The sequence below is a fragment of the Acanthochromis polyacanthus genome, chromosome 21 (genome assembly GCF_021347895.1).
Source record: "Acanthochromis polyacanthus isolate Apoly-LR-REF ecotype Palm Island chromosome 21, KAUST_Apoly_ChrSc, whole genome shotgun sequence".
Taxonomy (NCBI): Eukaryota; Metazoa; Chordata; class Actinopteri; family Pomacentridae; genus Acanthochromis; species Acanthochromis polyacanthus.
In genome coordinates this window covers 14,718,484-14,737,436 of record NC_067133.1, presented here as the reverse complement: position 1 = coordinate 14,737,436, position 18,953 = coordinate 14,718,484, and the positions used below count along the sequence as shown (strand labels likewise).

General features: G+C 38.2%; 1 protein-coding gene across 5 annotated transcripts in view; it reads right to left on the bottom strand.

The window, feature by feature from the left end:
• The window catches only part of LOC110948477 (RNA binding protein fox-1 homolog 3-like), a 550,111-nt gene that overhangs the window by 353,300 nt on the left and 177,858 nt on the right, over positions 1-18,953 (bottom strand). For all 5 annotated transcript variants that reach the window (XM_051941123.1, XM_051941117.1, XM_051941119.1 and 2 more), the window contains exon 8: positions 13,982-14,104. The gene's annotated coding sequence lies outside the window, so the exon portion shown is untranslated. The remainder of the gene's footprint in view (positions 1-13,981; positions 14,105-18,953) is intronic.

The window sequence follows — 18,953 nt, the reverse complement described above, 5'->3', positions numbered from 1 at the left end:
AGACAATTAATGACAGTGTGAGCAAAAAGGTGCTGGCTCATTAAGCCTGGCCGGGCCTGTGCATGGAGACAAGGCCAGCAGCCAGACCAAAGCGGACCAGCACAAACCAGTCTGCTAAAGCAGAGCTGCAGGCCCACAGGGAGGTAGCCTTCTACCTGCAGCCACTGAAGGCTAAACACCAGGGATGTGTTTGATTTAGCAACAAATGCTGCCCCAAAAATAGGCTGAAATAGAGAAGATGAGCTTCCCTGTAGCCTCTTCCGTCCCCTCAGCACCTCCCACGTACCTGCGCCCCCTCCCATACCTGAGGAATGCCAAGCACCGGGGTGCCACAAAGGACCTTCAGATCAGTGTGAGCCAGCGAGGGGGGCTCTCCCGGGCAGCGATGAGTAATTAGCACTAATTAGTGGCAGTGATTAACCGCACTGGGGAACGTGGGGGCCGGAAGGGAGCAGATTGATAGAGCTGGCCCTCCTAACCCATAGAGGCTCCACTGCATCTTAAGCAGAGGGGTGGCTGGCTGTGGCTGCCAGCCAGATGCTACTATGGCCGTAAATAAAGGTGGAACATGCATCGAGCATCCGTAGAGCCATTTCGACAACAGGGAGGTGAGAGCTGATGTGCAGCTACTGAAGCAAAAGTCTCAAATCAGAGGTTGTCAATTCATTACACCCTAAGGCAGGGTTATTCAAATGATGGTCCGTGGGTGGAATTGGACCCTTAAGTCATTTCAGAAAGGTAATTTCAGTGATTCTGAGCAGCTAATTGAAAACAGTATTGATTCATTTATTCAATAAAATGTGTCCATCTTGTGTAAATTTCCACCGATATTTAGAATAAATTATTGGTTATTAGTTATCAGCCTTGTGCTCGTCCCTGTGCTGACAGCAAAAAGGGAGCTAGGACATGGCAACAGACAGCAGAATGAGAGAAAACAGGGAAATCAGACAACACATTTGCATGCACTGTAGTGACCTAGTTACTGAAAAAGCACAAAAAAAGGCATTCAGCAGAGACTCTGTAGTTACATGTTACATGTTTTCCTTTTGAGCAAATTGAGTTTATTTGTTCTGCTGTGAGAACTTTATGTATTTATACTTGGAGGAGCTACACGTTTTCAGTTTCAGTCAGACTTTAAATTGAATTATTTTGAGTAAGAGATATTTTCCTGTTCCCCAGAAGGCTTTAGTGACGTATATATGCACACACAAATGTCTATGCAGCCAATCCCCAGCCTCAGTTACACAAACCAGGTGTCTTAGTTACATGGACTCTGCAGAGAGCGTGCAAATGTACTCAGGGGTTGTAGTGTAGATGGAGAGGTCATCAAAGTCTACCACTCTTTGTTGTTCATGTATTTAACCTTTTCCCTTTAATTTCCAAGTTTACTTACTCCAGACGCCTTTCTAAAGAAAATACTTTAAATTACAATTCAATTTACAGAATAAAAAAGTGAATTAATTGAAAATCAGTAAGAAAAAAATTCAGGGGTGAGTTGATCAGCCAGTTGCTAAACAACTGACATGCTTTCCTTAACTTTTTGCACTATTCACTGCCTGTCCTTCCTTTTGTTCAGGTTTCCAAACCAAAAATACCAGCAGCTACTCTGGCAAGCCTGTCCAATGTCTCCAAATGTATGTGCCAAAACATGTTTCTGATTAAATCTGCAAGGTTGACAAGTCGGGGGGTTGACCTCCTTCTCCTGTTCGCTGGTTTGTGCAGCGTCCAATCAGTGGATATGGATATTTTCAAGACTAAAATATTACAGCAAAGGATTAGGCTTCAGGATTTGAGTACCTTTAATTATAAGCCCAATCATAAACCAGACAATTAAATGATTTAAATTTCAGTAATCAATTAGCCACACGTATTGTTTATTAAGACACATATTTTCTGTTTCCAGCCTCTCAAAAGTCAGGATTTGCTGTAATGTAATTGTAAATTCTAATATCTTTGAGTGTGGGACTCCCCATGGACTAAACAAGCAATTTGAACACATAGCTTTGCCTAAGTATGACAGATATTTTCATATAGTTGGATTCAAATACTGTATAAACAATAAAACATAATTATGCACACTAAATACATAAAATTGGAAATCCTATAGCTACTCTGTCGAGATACTGAATAAGTTAGAAGGTACAGTTTTGCTTAAGGAAAACATTGGGCTTTACGGCAAACTGTCTAATGTTATTTAGCGTAAAACCTTGGAGCAAGTTAGGAAACATGCAACTGAGCTCTCACAAACTGTGTATACAAAAGGGATCTTACCGGATTTATCACATTTCAAATAATTAATCCTGCATGAGTTCTGCCACTACAGTCAGCTGAGAGGGAAAGTGGATGTTTCATAAAGAGTCTTTGCTTTTTTGCTTCATTATAATAAAAATTAGATTAAATTTAGACCCAGTGAGCTTTTGTATCACTCCCTGGCATAAGCAAATGAATATCCCTGCTAAAATTGAAATGTAAATACCTCAAGCAGAGCTCTCCCATCTTGAGGTGTGCTTTTTAATGAAGTGACACACACATGCTAGTTTCTCCACATGGCTTGAAAACAAATGGCATGATAACTACACAACGGGGCCAGGTTGAGAAGCTATCTGAGCTTTTGTGACAAAACAAGCGAGACGTGTGAGGCTTGATTTTAAACATCAATGACTTTAATTAGTGTCATTCTACAATCACCAATAATAGTCCTGAAACGCGTGGGCCCTGTCACTGACAGGCGCGCAGATCTGTGGCGAAGCAGGGGGCTCTTAACAAGATAAGCTCTGAAATCAGCAAGCCTGAAGGAACATTACCTGAACAAGAGTGCTGATGAAAATGACTGTAGTGTCGGCCTGCTTGGAAACAACTGAAGTGTTGTTCACACGTCTCATCGTAAAACAAGCCAACAACACAAGTAGCACTACACCGGATAATTCCCATCACTTGTAGGGCTGAGAAAGAGGGATCATCCTTTTGTATGTAAATGATCCGTTTCAATTTTTGGATCTCTGTAAAGAACGGGGGAAGAAAGAAAGTATTTGCAGTTTTAAAAGGAAACAGATTAAACAGATGATTTGAAATCCTGTCTGAGGATAAAAATGTCCATCTGGGAAAGGATTTTATTAACTGATCTCTGCTTTTGGACTGATTGGTGCAGAAGAAACCCATGACTGTAATTCCTCCGCCAGGCAAAAGCGAGGCGGAGGTATGCGATCAGATTAGTTCGTCTGTTTGTCAGCAAGATTATGCAAAAACTACCATCCGAACACCATGTAGCTTGGTGGTAAGGTGACTGAGGTTAAATTTTAGTGTGGATCCAATCCACTTTCATAAAAGCTGAAATACAGCACATCGGGCTTGGTGGAAGACGCACTTTGTGTCCTTCTAATTCTATATGTTTTCAATGCTTCAACAAATTCCATGTGAAGACCAAAATATCTTTGTCCATCTGTCATTAGTTAAGTTTCAAAGTTTATTCAACAGCAGGGAGAAAACAATCTCAAGCCAAACCCAGATAAGTCAGAGGAGCTTCCGGACAAATTTAATTGTTTTTATAAGCAACTGGAACTGAATGACGAAGACGGACAATTTAAACCAAGTCTCACAAAGTTGTTCAGATAAAATTGAAAATTGTAGATTTTAGGGAATTCTACTCAAACAGAAATACATGATGTAGTTGTTTTGGAATATTTTCAGTGTTGTATTTAAGCATATTTGTTGCTCTAGTATTTCCAAAGGAAAACAAAATTGATTGGAATTATATTGAACCAGCAAACTGCACTGACTTGGGGAATTAGCTTTTCCTTTACAATCAAATTTGTTTTCATTTTTTCAGAAAATCTAATATCGTCTAGGCATGTTAGAATAGAAGAGTGTTTGCAGGGTGATAAAAAATTAAGCTATTAAGCCAAATTCATTTAAGTAACCTCAACATGAATTTAGTTTTACGTCAAGTAACGGAGGGATTTGAATTTAACTTGCATAAAATCAACAAACTACAATGTATATTCATTGAAACCGAGTCACCCAGTATAATAATTATTTGTGGCACTGATGATATTTAATTGATTTCTGGGCAAGAATGGCAATATTGAACAGAAGAATAAAATATCAGACTATGCCAGACGGGTATGACAATAGGTCTTTTTGATGGGATTTGTTGACAAAAAGAAAAATATAGAATATCACTATAGTCATTCTTCAAAGAGATGAAGGGATCTGCTTCGATTCAAATGTCGGTATGACCTTGGCTGAAACACACTTTTTTAATGGCTGCTCTCTGGAGGTGCCTTTCACTCAGTATAAAGCTGGAGGAGGGTAGAGTATATATGCAATGTTGCTACTGTATGTTCTTATAAGGGGTGTTTGTGGTGTTTGTGTTTTGAGCATTGACTGCTTTTGGAAACAGAAGATAGTGTTCTCACAATACCCGAGATATTGACTGGTTTCAATTTCCTCCATCCTGACAGCCCATTTCATCCGCAACTTTGAATGAAGGTAGCTATTACACAGACGTATGGCTGTAAACATCAAAACATCACTTTCAGATCAAATGTTCCCCACAAACCAGGACCTTTAGCAAAACCCCATTGTGTAATACAAAAGATGAGATGATCACATTATAATTAACTGCAATCACAACCAAAGTGGCCATAACACAATTTAAACACAACATAAGTTGCTAGATGGTGTGAGTACCATTGGCAAAAGAGATGAATAAAACGTTCAAGCACAGTGGTGACACTCATTGAATTACATGTTGACAGCTCTGTGTTAGTGAAGAGATGAAAGCAAAATGAGATTTTCAAAAGTGAATATGGGGAATGACGGTATTGCTTTCTCCACATTGTCAAACTTGACAGTGCTATTACCATCACTATAACATCAGGTGCTGGCATATGGTATTCAGTTAGCAGAAATCAGCTACCTCCTTTGAATATTGATGATATTTCAGGCAGGAGGATGAACTTATAGCACCAAAATTTTCAAAGAAAGTAATGAGACTAGAATTACAATTATATGGGGAGAGAAGGACAAGGTGGGTATGAATTAAAGTTATTGATTAGGACCAGTCATTATGGGATTAGTTAACAGGGTTAGAAACATTTACAAGGTGACTCTTCAAGATTTAATCTGAAACTAGACTAAATGCACCTGCATTGAGAGGCTGACAAAGACAACTGATATTCAACATTAATTTTACTGTTTCACAAAAGGCAGGACAATAGTAAAGGCTAATTTTTTCAGAACTGTTATTTAATTCAAAATATAAAGATAACCCTCCCATTGAGAACAGCGATCTCATGTCATGATTGGTCCTAATACTGTCAATATTTTTTATGAATAAATTATAAGCTATAAACAAAGCATAGATGCAGCACACAAACAGTCTTCTACTCTGACTTGGAGAAAATGTTTTTCAGCTGTTCAACTGGGGATAAATTCTTGATCATTGAGGGAATCTACACACTACTCAGGTGGGGTTTCAAATGATGTTCTGAATGATGTGTCTGTCACACAGACACTCTTGACTAGTTAGTATAAAAGGCCACATTAAAATACAGCTTTTTTTTCAAATTATAGAATGTCAGATTACAAGATAAGGATGAGAACGGGCTGCTGGCATGCTGGATGCTCCATTTCAGAGTTTTAGCAAAGCATTTAAATGCCCACAACTCTACCATTGTCAACTAGGAACCCATTTTGGACGGCAAGACAGACAATCTACCTATCTGCCATGTCACAGCCTGAGTCCAGGATCGTCACATCTGGCTCGTCCATATGCGAAATTGTGTGACTACAGAGACTCCTGATGATGTTATTGATGTGAGCAACCGGAGAATATCTGCTGCAGCTTTTTAGGAATTGCTTCAGAGAAGCTGAGTTGTAATCTCGTCTCAGTGGGCAGTCACTAACGTTCGTTGGACACTAGCGAGATAGGTTACGGTGCTTTTCACTGATAAATCTTGTTCTGAGCTGTACAGAGCTGATGGTGGATGTGGCATTTGGCATCATGCTGTGGAAGGCCATGTAGATGTTAACGTCATATGGAAAGTGGCCCATGTAGGTGGAGGTATGATGGTATGGGCAGGAATATGTCGCTGACAAAAACACATCTGTATTTCATCAATGATGAAATCTTTCTATACCATCAGTTACAAAAGTTCCAGTGCTACCATGGTCTGTTTTCTCTCCAGACATCATCTACCAAACGTCGATGGGACTCTTTGGATGTCTGACAATGTGATCCTGTCCTCAAAATGTCCACCAACTTCACCGAGTCCTTCAGGAAGTGTGGGGAAGTCCACAAATAGCATCTACATCCTCACTGTATGTGCTACAGACGTCCGACTGACTTGTGACATTACTCTATGACCCCACTCTCCTTCTACTCATTATATTTCCAATACAGTGCATAGTTGGGTGTTTCATGATGTCCATTCTGTTATAGTGATGCCATGGATTGGAACAATAAATACTTATTCTCCTCCATTAAACAGAATGTAAAGGATTTAATGGAATATTTCATGCTGCATTTATATTATTTGTTCAAGGCCACTTTTACCGACATTCTTCTTTATCTTTTCTTTTTCGCTTTGCAGCTGACAGGCAATGTGATTCATCTGTGAAATTATTATACTTGAAGCATTCATTCACAGTCAAAGTAAAAAAAGGTTCCACTTTAATGGACATGATTATAAATTCCATTATTGGAACACTAACAATAATTTAATTTCCTCATTTATCAAATCACATCATCGACTCTGAGAAAATGTAAGGAAAAAATATAAAATAATATGTATCTGACAGGTTGGGGCTTTTAATCAGGTGAACATTTGCAAAATGTGTAATAGATGTATTGTGGAATGTAAGACTGAAAAAGAAACGTGTGACAGAAACATGGTGATGGTTTTAATCCATATACATCAAATCAAAAAGGTGCAGGTGGCTTAATGACAGAATCATCTTGAGATAATACAGGGAAGGCCGAAGGAACGCAGCAAATGAGCTTAATGTGCCTTAAAATGGATTAATCTTCCAAAACTAAATGAAAACCAAGGGAAGAGTACTTCATCATCAAAACATGCAAAGAATAGCAAGTAAAAAGAAAACTTAACTTATTAAAACTTGCATTAAAAACTTCCATTAAGTGAGTCGATAGTTTTAAATAGCAAGTAGAAGGGGGGAAAGAGTCTCATTCTCAAGACAAAAAGACAAATGACAAAGTAGTCCTATTATTCCCGGATTCGGTGTGGTAATATATTATCTCTTCATTAAACATTTGTGTTGGATCTCTGCTCTAATTAGTTAGCTTACTTGTCTCTTTGCTCTGGAAGTTGTGTCAGTTTCAGGTAGAGCTGTCACCGCGCCCAGGGTGATGGTTTAGGAGTGAATTTGTCGGTGCGTTTAGTTTTTCTCTCCGGTCACTGAAAACAACGAATACAGCAGCGTCTCCGATGTTTAGGATGCCCAAACTAACTGTAATGCCTGCCGCTCTGACAAACATCAACTCACTCAGCCAATGAAAATACAGGAGAACACCCAGCCTCCCCTGTCATCTCTGGGAGAAATCAGCATACTGAGCATCTTCTGCGCTGTCTTCAACACTCCAGAAAACAAGCAGGCAGGGAAGGACTGAAAGACAGTCAACTTGTAAAATTCCAGTTCATCAACCATGCATGTCACCTTTCTAGCATTGGCTCAGGAAGTTGTCTTTTTTTTTTTTAACTCTTAAGAAAAGAGAGTGGAAATACTTCTCATTACTTTTTTCTCTAAATGCAGTGATTCATACCTGAAGACCTATTACTCCTTAAAGTAGTAGAACTAAGAGTCAGACAATTAATTCTATAGTTTATTAATTACAGGTGAATCGACAACTATTGTAATCATTGATTAACTGTTTCAAACAAAAACTGATTTCAGGTTGTCCATTTATTGATTTTTCATGTTTTATACAATTGAAAACTGGATGTCTTTGCTTTTTTTTTTTTTTTTTTTTTACAATTGGCTAGACAAAACTAAATATTCAAAGATGTGATCTTGTTTTTTTTCACATTTCTCCTAGATGACATATGCATATCGACATATTAATCTGTAATGCTAATGATTGTCAATTGCAGCGGTAATAGAAAATAATTAATCTTTCTTGTAGTTGCAGCATATTCTAAAGGAAATGACTGTCCCATACTGGATCCCAAATATGGTCAAAGGCATGTGAACAACTGGAAATTGCATTTGTTGGTGATTGGAAGCTCACTATCCCTAAAGCTCATATTTTAGCATTCTGAGTTATGTCAGTGCCAGTGCATGATATATAGGAAGGATGTGCATTTTATATAATTCCACTGACTTCAATATCTTTTTTTTATTATTGCACAATTTATCTTGAGCATCAGATCAATGCAGCTCAGACACTTCAGCTGATCCCAATCCTTTTTGGCACTTCAAAACGCAGTCTATTGAAGCTGCCAACTCCTCATTCATCCCAAGTTCATTTAATATACATGTATGCAACTATTAGTGTGCTGGAAATCTTCCATCAAGCCACAATAATTAAACTGTTAGTCTCCCTGATAAAGATCTAACATGGTTAATTGTGAATCATCAAGTGAAACAAGTGATCTGCTAAAAGTCGAAACAGGCATTTGTCTGCATGCACTCGGGGCTAAAAGTGGCTTATCTTGCATTTGGTCAGCCTCACTGTGAAAACACACAGACATACAGTTTTGTGCTCATACTGTGGCAGTAAACAGTCAAATTGCCTACATTAGCACAATAATATCTGCAACAAATTGCTCCTGGTAAGGAACTCGGCCCATTATCTGATCAGATTAGACCACACATTTTTCAGTCCATCCAGCTGACAAAAACAGCACAAGTGGGTAATGTGCCAGCCGGCGCTGACCTCAGCCCGGGGGGAGAGGTTTCCAGCACTCAGCGACTCTTCTTTCCTCCCACTTTGGAGTTCTTAAGTCAGGTGCACAGCAGAGACTTCATGAATAAGCTCTAATGTGACGGAGAAATTGGGGATCACTTTCTCTGTCTGGCTCTGCCAACAGTCTGATGATATCGACGACTAGATGGCGTGAACGCGGGAGACTCCAAAGAGCGGATTAGAGAGGGGAGATAAGGCTATCCACTGTAATTAAGCCCTATCTCTGTACAGCCACTGAAGAAAATAAATCACTCTTCAGAGCCTGCCAGTGTTGAAATGCATGAACAATTATTCAGTAATTAATCGTTATACATGCAGGCTCCAAACACTAATAGGACATATTTTAACTACAGCATTATAGTACTGTTAAATTAAATTAAGTCTGAATGCATTTAAGATCAATGTAATAGATCACCTATTTAACCTTTTTTAATCACTTTAATCACTTTAATGTAATTGTATTTGCTCTGTTATCAGGCTTTTTTTTACGATGCGCCCTCTGCTAATTTCCTATTCCAGCCATGTATAATTGAGAATGCAAATACAGTGTATAGGGTGTGGCACCCAACATGCTACTACAAACAAGCACGGCCCAGGAGGAACGTGCTAGTCATACTGGCAACCCAGTCCTGGTGCTGTGACACGCTGAGAAAAACATGCAGATAAGGTCAAATATAATTATACAAGGTGTTAACGTTGCTAGTTTAGAGAGCATTACCAAGTCTACGGAGCACTCCTGCTGCCAAACAACAAATTTTTCTTCATTTGCCATTTTAAACACTGCTTGGTCATTTGCTCGAGTGTGAGAGAGTGTGTGAGTGCAATTGAGAACAGCAACCGAGTCATAATTACGGAAGGTTTTTTCTCAAACCTCCAATATGTCCGATGTGGCACCAAGAAAGAAAGAAATAAAAAGTGTTGGCAAAAGCAAGCGAATATGGAAGTCTCGCACAAACTAAGGTCTGCAATAAATCTAATCTTTTGCAACAGGGAAAGATGTTCAAATAGAAATATAAAATTGACACCAAATGAATAGTATCAAAGTAAACCCAAAATTTCCCGTAACTTATTTTGAATGGTACGAGAAAATAAATGTATTATATACATCTTGGCCATATGAGAAACCTTAAGTCTATAGTCCATGTGTTGACAAAGGAGTTGAGGAACCTCATTCCTCATAACACTCTCTACTGTTGACCCTACCTATGTAATACACATATATGCACCATTAATGAAAGCACTGGTCAGGTGTAATCTCACAACACATCTTGTTTTTCTGAAGATAAGTAAGCATGTAAGTAAATAATTACAAATTGATGATTAACATATGAACTAGAAAAGCACTCAGAGAGTGCAGACCTCCGCCAAGGATAGAGAGGAAAACAGGAAACCCATGCAGTAAAGGATCGTGAGCTGGAATCAAACCTGCGTCTCTGACACAGTTCTGTTTACGAATCACCTTCTTAACCAGTTGAGCTATCAGGACACCTTGTTCCAATTTGTTGGACGACATACTAACCTATGATGTTTTTGTCATATTTTGGACCACATACTAAAAAAAACATAGTAAAAAAACAGGATCCTTTCCAGATTGCCACCAAAATTAAATCAGCTCTTCCTCTTACCATAGTCTACATCCCCTCAAAATTTCATCTGAATCTGCACAGGTGTTTTTGAGTTATCTTGCTAACAGACGGACACACAAACGCCGGGTGTCACATAACCTCCTTGGCAGAGGTAAAAATGATCCTGACTAGTCCATATATGTGGGAAAAATATATCATTTAATGGGCTGATAACATGTGGAAAGATGATTGGCTGCTAATTTGAAAGTCAGTTGGTTGTGTGGGTCAGTTTGGTGTGGGCTTTGATGTTCTTTGTTGTCATATTTGATAGTAAATTAAAGATGCATTTCTTTGTCAAAACAAGTTAGGTAACTGCAATACTTAGAGTTTAGCATATGCAATGGCCATTTTTGCTATTTTCTGATAATTTATATACCACATGATTAATCAGTGAAATAATGGGCATGCTAAATTGATAAAGAAATTTGCAGCCCCAGAAAAAGTATTTCAACTACATCACATTTTGTGCTACAAGCTTCTAGCGCTTTGATCACGTACAGAAACTAATTATATTGTCATCAGCATTATTTAACAAGAATCTAAATGTCTAATTTTCTGGAAACAGAAATTTAAATCAGCAATATTACAGTATACCATGCAGACAGTATCTTATCAGATGCTTCAGGGTTGAGTTGGGATATGAAATATTTTTGTTTTTCAAAAAGCCCTCATAACGTGTTAAAACAACAAATCCTTTATGAATTTAGTGAGCGGTTTTTATCACACCAAGAGAGGAAGGGCAAAATATATCAGATTTGTTCTACAAGTGAAGAAGTGCAGAGAAAATTTATTTATAAAAAGAAGTGAACAACTTCTCCCTGACCAATTTCCCACCCACCTGATCATCACTTCAAACCGCAGGGCATCAATGTACCAAAAATTTGTCTCAAAGCAGCTAAAGAAGAATTTTGTTTACACAGAAATTGTTTCTGTGCAGAAAAAAGTAATATTTCTTCTCTGAGGTATTTAAACTTAAGTGTATTTTCATGTTCAGAATTCCACATTTTTCTGCAGCAAAACTACTGCTTGTACTGTACCGGCTACAGTAAAGGTTCTTCTGCTTTTTTGCTTTATAACAGCTTGGTTAAAGCTTTTCCAGGTCCATATTAGGCAGTCAGAACTAAAAGGATATTAGATATGAATAAAACAGAAGTTCCCTTTGAAATGATGTGACATTTCCATATCAACTGGAATGAAAACATTGTGGTACCCTTGATCTGTTTATGTGAAACTGAGCCAAGCAGGGAGATACTGCGATGTTTGATGTTCTGCTGAGGGTCTGAGTCAGTCGGCCAGCTGGTGCTTAGACGGACAAACGCCTGAAATTCCCCTAAACACTGCAGTCAACAACATACAGAAACATCTGAAGCTACACACACGAGTGTGTGAGATGACAACAGAGTGAAGTACAACCAGCCTGACGTGTTAAAGATGCCTCCGTTTCAACTGTTAACATACGGCCTCAAATCTGGAATTTTATCAATAAGGCTTTTACTGAAAAAAATAATACAGTGTTTAAATAAATCAGCATGAGATTTTTTTTTAAATGAATAATGACATGGTTGTTATTAATTACATTGCTAAAAAGCATTAGTTGTACATCAAATGTTTTGTTTTTACACTGAAAATAAATAACCAAATAAAATTGATTTTAGTGGTGATGCAATTGTTACATGTGTGGATGTTGTGACTGGTATTGGTGTTCTCACTGTATTTTAATGAATTATTTACTCTTATTTTTTATGTTGTTGCTGGCATTTTCATCTGCCCAGGGACTACAGTTGGAAATTAGCTTTATAGCTAAAACTGGTACATTTACAGAAATGTTAATTAATGTGCACTGTCCCTGTTTAAATAAACTAATAAAATAAAATAAAATAAATAAATAAATGTATATTTGGAACACACACTCTGCCTTTAACAGTAATATAATTGTATAATTTCATCACAATAAATGCAGTAGAACATCACTAATCTTTCCAAATGGATTTATAATTTATAAGTATTAGTAGCTAACAGCAAAGGTCCCATATTGTGCTCCTTTTTAGCAAACTAGTAAACGTTTCATAAGTCCCTAGAATGTGTCCTTCAATTTTCAGTTCAAAATACTGCAAAGATGGTTGATTTTCCCATAACTGCATAACTCCTGCTTTTAGGCCTGTTCTAAACAAGCTTTTTCAGTGTCTGTAAGCTGCTGTCTACACCTCTTTATGAAGAAGAAACATCGCAAACTAGCTAGCTGCTCGTCTGCCTCTTTAGTTTAAAGCTGGAATATGCAGTTGTTAATTTTTTTTAAGCTATTTCTTGTGGGAAGAAGTACCAATGTTAGTAAGTCAAATTTAAAGTTTTGAATAGAATTTAGCAGCACTGTTTGTCTTGACAAATGGTGAAATTTGTAAACTAACATACAGCTTCAAGTGGCAATAGACACATTTTTCGCTTTAACTTATGAAGCAAATAGTAATTGTAGCAAAACACAGCAGGTTTCTTAGAATCTTGGTTTAAAGTCAACAGTTGCCATCGGTAATGTCCAGTCAAAGGCAAGGTTTTCTTCTTTTTTGAAGAATGTTAACAGTGCATGATAACTGTGTAAAATTATTGTCTATCATTTTTTACACAAAACGTGGACAATGTGTAATTTTGAGTTAGACTTCCACAGCAAACATCACTTGTTCCCGAAGACGACAGGAAAGTCTCTTAAAGGTAGGTTAAGTTGGGCCGACTATGAAACAAACTGAACTATCTGCTGGCCTTGATTACATTCTGTAACCATTCAAACACTGTTCCCAAACTTTTTTCTCTTTTTTTATTCACCTTCTTTCCACCTTACCCCGAGGCAGTTGCTGAGTTCGGTAGAAAGAAGGACAGAGAAGCATTTTGCCAGGAGCATAGAATCACTAGATTTAAGTCAGTGGCTGCTTGACTCCTCTGGAGAACGACAACCACAAGGAAACAAAGACGGCATGATGGTTTGACTGACAGCCTTTTAAGTCTGTTCACTACAAGGTCAGATATACCCCAAATAGAAGATAGATGTGTGATCCTGAATTTCTTAAAGAATGCCCTTCGTGTAGGCTTCAGCACGGTATGTTTTGGTAAAATGATGATTATGAATTATGAGTGACAGTGAAAAGAACTCCTCTAAAGTGTCGACATCAAAAGAGGAAGCCAAATAGCAGCCGAGTAGAATAATCTAAATATAATTGTGTGACTGCTGCTATGTCAACTTCAACCTTGTCTCATAAATGCCATAAGGAAGAAATGTTCTCTGAGGTTAATTTCATTATATTATCAAGAGAATAAGGCAATTACCAACAAATGACAAAAAGGGCTATTCAAAACCAATTCTGAGGATAACTGACCGTGCTATGTCCTCTCAGCAGGTGGTTATTCATAATACAGCAGGTGATTCATATGAATTATTTCCTACCTGTCATTCACTTTGCTCTGCCGCCTCAGTCCGTCCAAGTAATTGTAGTCCTGTAGATTTCACTTTGGCACCTACGGCGGGATTCTTGGCTGACCTTCCTGGGCGCTTCCTTCTAGCAATTATCTGAGGACATTTTCAGAGAGAGAAAGAGTGTAAATATTCCAGAGGGAATCCTGAAACAAATACCGCTCAATACAAATGGCATGTAAAAAGGCAGGAAGCCAAATGTGGGTTCAGCAAAACAAACACAGCCGCTTCTTTCATGTCTGATTACTAATTTAAAGAAATGGTCTGCTGTCAAACATGTCGTATTAAAAAGCGAGGATTATTCTTTTAGAAAAAATATCACAGAGGATCAAAAAGCAGTCAAATATGTTCGCTGCTGCCTCCCCGCTCCCTGCTTCTACCTGATAAAATTGTGCAGCACCTCTGGCATTACACATGTTGTTATCCCCGGCCCCTAAGAAGCGCAAAAATATATCATAATCTGTTTTCAAATGATGTGTTACAGTACCACGCTTTGGTATTTTCCACATATGCTTATTCAATATCCTGGCGATAAAACCAGCAGGACCTCAATTTGCCTTCGAACGTTCAATCTCCAAAAGAAAACACTTCCACACAAAGCAGCAAGAAGCTAAGTAACAGTACAGGGTCATTTGGCACCAATGAAGTATTGGTAAAATGAGTTTCCATGGAGACTAATATGCTTGCAACTAAAGACACATACAGTGGCATTTTGGAATGAGCGAAGCAAACTGTGGGGCACAAAGATAACAAGCTCAGACAAAGAGACATAATGTCAACACATTCTCGCACAGAGGGCTCAACCTGTAATCAACATGTACAGTAGCTGCAAAAGGAGGTAGACATTATACACAGCTGAATGACAAATATGAATTAAGTGTTCGGGGAATCAAAACATTAACCTCCGACACAAAAGTGGAATATGGCAACATGAAAAGCTGGATTTAGGCAACACAAATTAGCGCTATATGCCATTTATATTCACTAGTCTCCCAAGGAATAAGCTCTTAATACTATGCAAAATAACATTATTCACATATTAACAAATGGTTATGTGCAAAATAAAATGAATATGAGGTTTTCAAAGCTTCATGCCCCATTTTCCCTGTGCACAACATAAATGTATGACATCCTGTGTGTGTAAGGATCACCATTATCTGATCATTATTTCAGTTTTCCCTGCACAGAATAATTCTTGGCCCCCTGCAGAGAGGTTTAAAGTGCCCCCAAAAGACATTTTCATGCAGCACTGCAGGAAAATCAGCAGAGCCAAAATGAAAAGAAATAGCTATATGTTTTACCCTATTTTGCTAATTAAGGGTTCTTTAACTCAAGCAGAATATTTGTTTTTGTTTATCAAAATGTTAAAAATAACAGAATAATGTAGAAAGGTTTATCAAATAAAGAGGAAAAGCCCTGAAAATCTCACCTCTGCCACATTGTTTTTTCAAGAAGATTTCTGAAGATGCAAGAATACAAGTAGGATGTATATACCATTTTAACATCTTAATTTATCAGCATTTTTAAATCAAGAACACATAACAGGAAATTTGTTCATGGCCGAGTTTGATTAAAGCTAGCACCTGCTGTTTTTATGATGCAAATGCATACTGTTTAAGTCTACAGGAATAAGTAGACGTATATTGTATTCTAACTAATATGGTACACTGGATTTAGGGTAAAGGTTAGTGTTGATTTGCCAGTTATTGTATTTCTAATAGGATGCTAGCTTTTTTCTGACCACTGCACCTTCAGAATGTGCACTTCAGCTTGTAGTGCATTTGCGTCTACACCAGTGGTTAGGATTCCTAACAGCAAAAAATTCATAAAAAACATAAAAATAGTGTCATTGCAAGACATGTATTGTAAAAATAATCCACTAAAGACCACAGTCAATGAAGGTAATAAAGGCTATTGTATAAATATGAACATAGCAAAACTAATGTTTAACCGTTTTATTCTAATTTTTAATATTTCTTAATGTCATTTCTAGCCAGAATACAATACAAATCATATGACGCAAATTCAGCTTCAAATCGCAAGATCACTTGCTGCCTAAACATGTGAAATAACCAGGCGTGAACTAACCGTGACATCACCCATTGGTTTCAACACCAAGAAAATGAAGCCCGGAATTTGCTACTTCCTGTTCGCCATTTTGGATTTTTTGGAGCCGGTGACGTAAAAAGCGTCATCAAACAGACTGGACCGGAGAGCAAGTAGGGGCAGGACCAGTCTATGGGCGGGCTAGACTGAAGCCAGACTGCTGAAAGCCTCGCCCTAAAGGATCTGTCAATCATTCCAGACAAGACCGTCTATCACGTATAGCCACGCCCCCTGGCTCCACCAACTTTAACGATTTATTTAAAATTCAGTATTGATTTATTTTAAGATCGGCCACCTGATCTCTCATTTTGACCATGAAAACTAACGGGGAAAAAAATCCTGAGCTGTAGAACATCAGTCTATCAAATTTTATTTTTTCCAAAAATTAATTGAGGTCTATGGAGCAAAAGCTTTTTGAAGCCAACCCTAGCAGACGGCGTGATATTTCAAGTTTTTGACACTTCCGGGTGGGCTTCCTTTTTGGAGCCAGATGCTACGTCCATCTTTATATACAGTCTATGGAAATAACTAACTGTAAGCTTAAAATCATTTTGTATGTCATAAAAGTGTAAAACTAGTCAAGTTGAATTAACTGAACTTCAGAAAACAAGTGCAATAACTTAGGATATTAAGCTGAATCAACTTAACCTGGCAATAGCCAGATTAATAATTGTGTAGTACTTGATAGTACTCCACAATATCAATCTGGGACTGCTCCATGTAAATCCGTTCGGAGGAAAGAGGCACGGATTGGACAATGCAACAGTATGTCCCGCCTCTGACAGGTTTGTTTTTAGCCAATCGCGGGATCTTCACAACGAGCGGAGCCAATTGGTAGATTAAACTCTTACCAAAACCCGTAGGTAAAAAAGCACAAACATCTTTACCATCCAGAAATGCGCAAAGCGCCTCTTGTTGTTCTTCCTTCAAAGAAGCGATAGGTGATTCAGCTCAAACTGACTTAATAGCAGCATCTACACGATCGTTGTCCTCCGTTGCCATGTTTGTTTTGATCTACTGGCGCTTGGTGTCGTCTTCACACCCGGATATCCCGCCCCACACACGAATACTGCTGCGTGATTGGCCCGTGCCAACTTGGCTCTGTCCGAACAGTGAAAGCGGGAGCGGTACAAGATGCTTTCTTGAGAGATTTGTGAACTCACAAATATCGCGAGAAAGCAACTTGCTGGCAAGGTTAGAATCAACTAGCCTCATGGAAAATGGTTAGTGACAGACTTGCTTTCTATTTGTATTTTCAACGTTTAAAAAGTTCCTTCTTCATTTAGCATTAAGAATCTATAACTTCAGCTTTTGAAGCCATTTCAGTCTGTGAGGTTGCTGCCAATTACGGTGAGATAAACTGCAAGTCTAAAAAGTGAAATCAATGGCAACCTTTATCATGGTTAGATTTGTTTGGATTATTTTGAAAAGAAATAACCATAACTTACTTTCCCCTCAATAACAGATACACAGCTAATTTCCATCATGTCTGTCTGCTCAAACTCCAAAACACAAGAGTCTCTCTGAGGTTTCAACTCTCTAAAAGCGTGTCCTGGAAAATCTGCTTAAATGCCAGTTTTGTTTTTATTTTGTCATGAACTTAAATAATGAGCTGTCTCTCAGCTGTTTATTCATTTAACTCTACATTTCGAGTCAAAATGGCTCAAATAACAAGTTCTACAGTGATCTGAAGAAAAAAATATTTTAAGTTTATTTAAATAGATATTTGTATAATTTGTATATTTTCTTTATGTAAATTAGTAGAGAAGATTAGTTGCATTGATGAAATTCCATCACTATGAGTACATGGCTGGCCTCACATTGAAACAAGGTCTTCTATGACAATAAGAAAAAACATAGAAAGGTGATTCATATTCTGATTATGCATGGTGGTGAATCTGCAGAGTTGCCTGTAAAACAGATATTAAGCCATAAAGGTGCTGCTTAGAGGTGACCTTTATTTTGAAGAGCTGTGGTGTGACATGCTGTGAATTAGCCAACATGAACGCTCCACAAATTTATGCTTTTGCGCAGCTTGACCTCTAAGTCAACAGTATGTTGAGAACAGCTGGAACGATTGTAAGGAAAACAGACACTGCACACACAGCAATAAATGTATGACAAAGCACGCTCACCAGAAAACCTTTGATGTCTATCTGCCGGCGAGCCAGTGTGGCCACTGTCATTGGTTACAAGGTGAGCCACCTACGTGCACCCGAGTAACGTATTGATGTGATCGAGTTGGGATTTTTGCTTATCACCACAATATCAAGTCACCTTGTTCTTTTATTTTTTTTTCTAATCAAATGTCAACAACAGTGCTATCTAACCCTGATATGAAGCCAATTAAATCCTTGTCTCAATCTATGGTGTAGTGCAGCGCATTCTAATTTGTTGTCAATAAAGCCTTTAGCTCCTCTAAGTCTCGCGTCCTGGTTTGAGGTTGCAGAAGTGAAAGTTTTGATACCTTTCATTGTGTTGATCAAAGGAATTTGCTATAAATCAACTAGATAAAGTCCCACGATGAAAACATGATCATGCAGGCAGGTTCATGGGGGTACACAGACTGAGATTTAGTACCACAGGCCTCTGTTTTATCACAGGGTTGAGGGAGAGGGTGAAGCTATTGACACACAGAGGTACGGCTAAGCCACTTCACATCCCAATCGATCACAGCTGCACTTCACTACAAGTGGCATTCCCCTTATAAACTAAGATTGTCCTAACCGCGCTGACTTTCAGCATCCAGACACCTGGCTGGACTTTGGTCCAACAATATCTTCAGTTACAGTTCTTTGCCCTTTTCCTTTGTTCCTCAATCAAGACTTTGTCTGCCTGA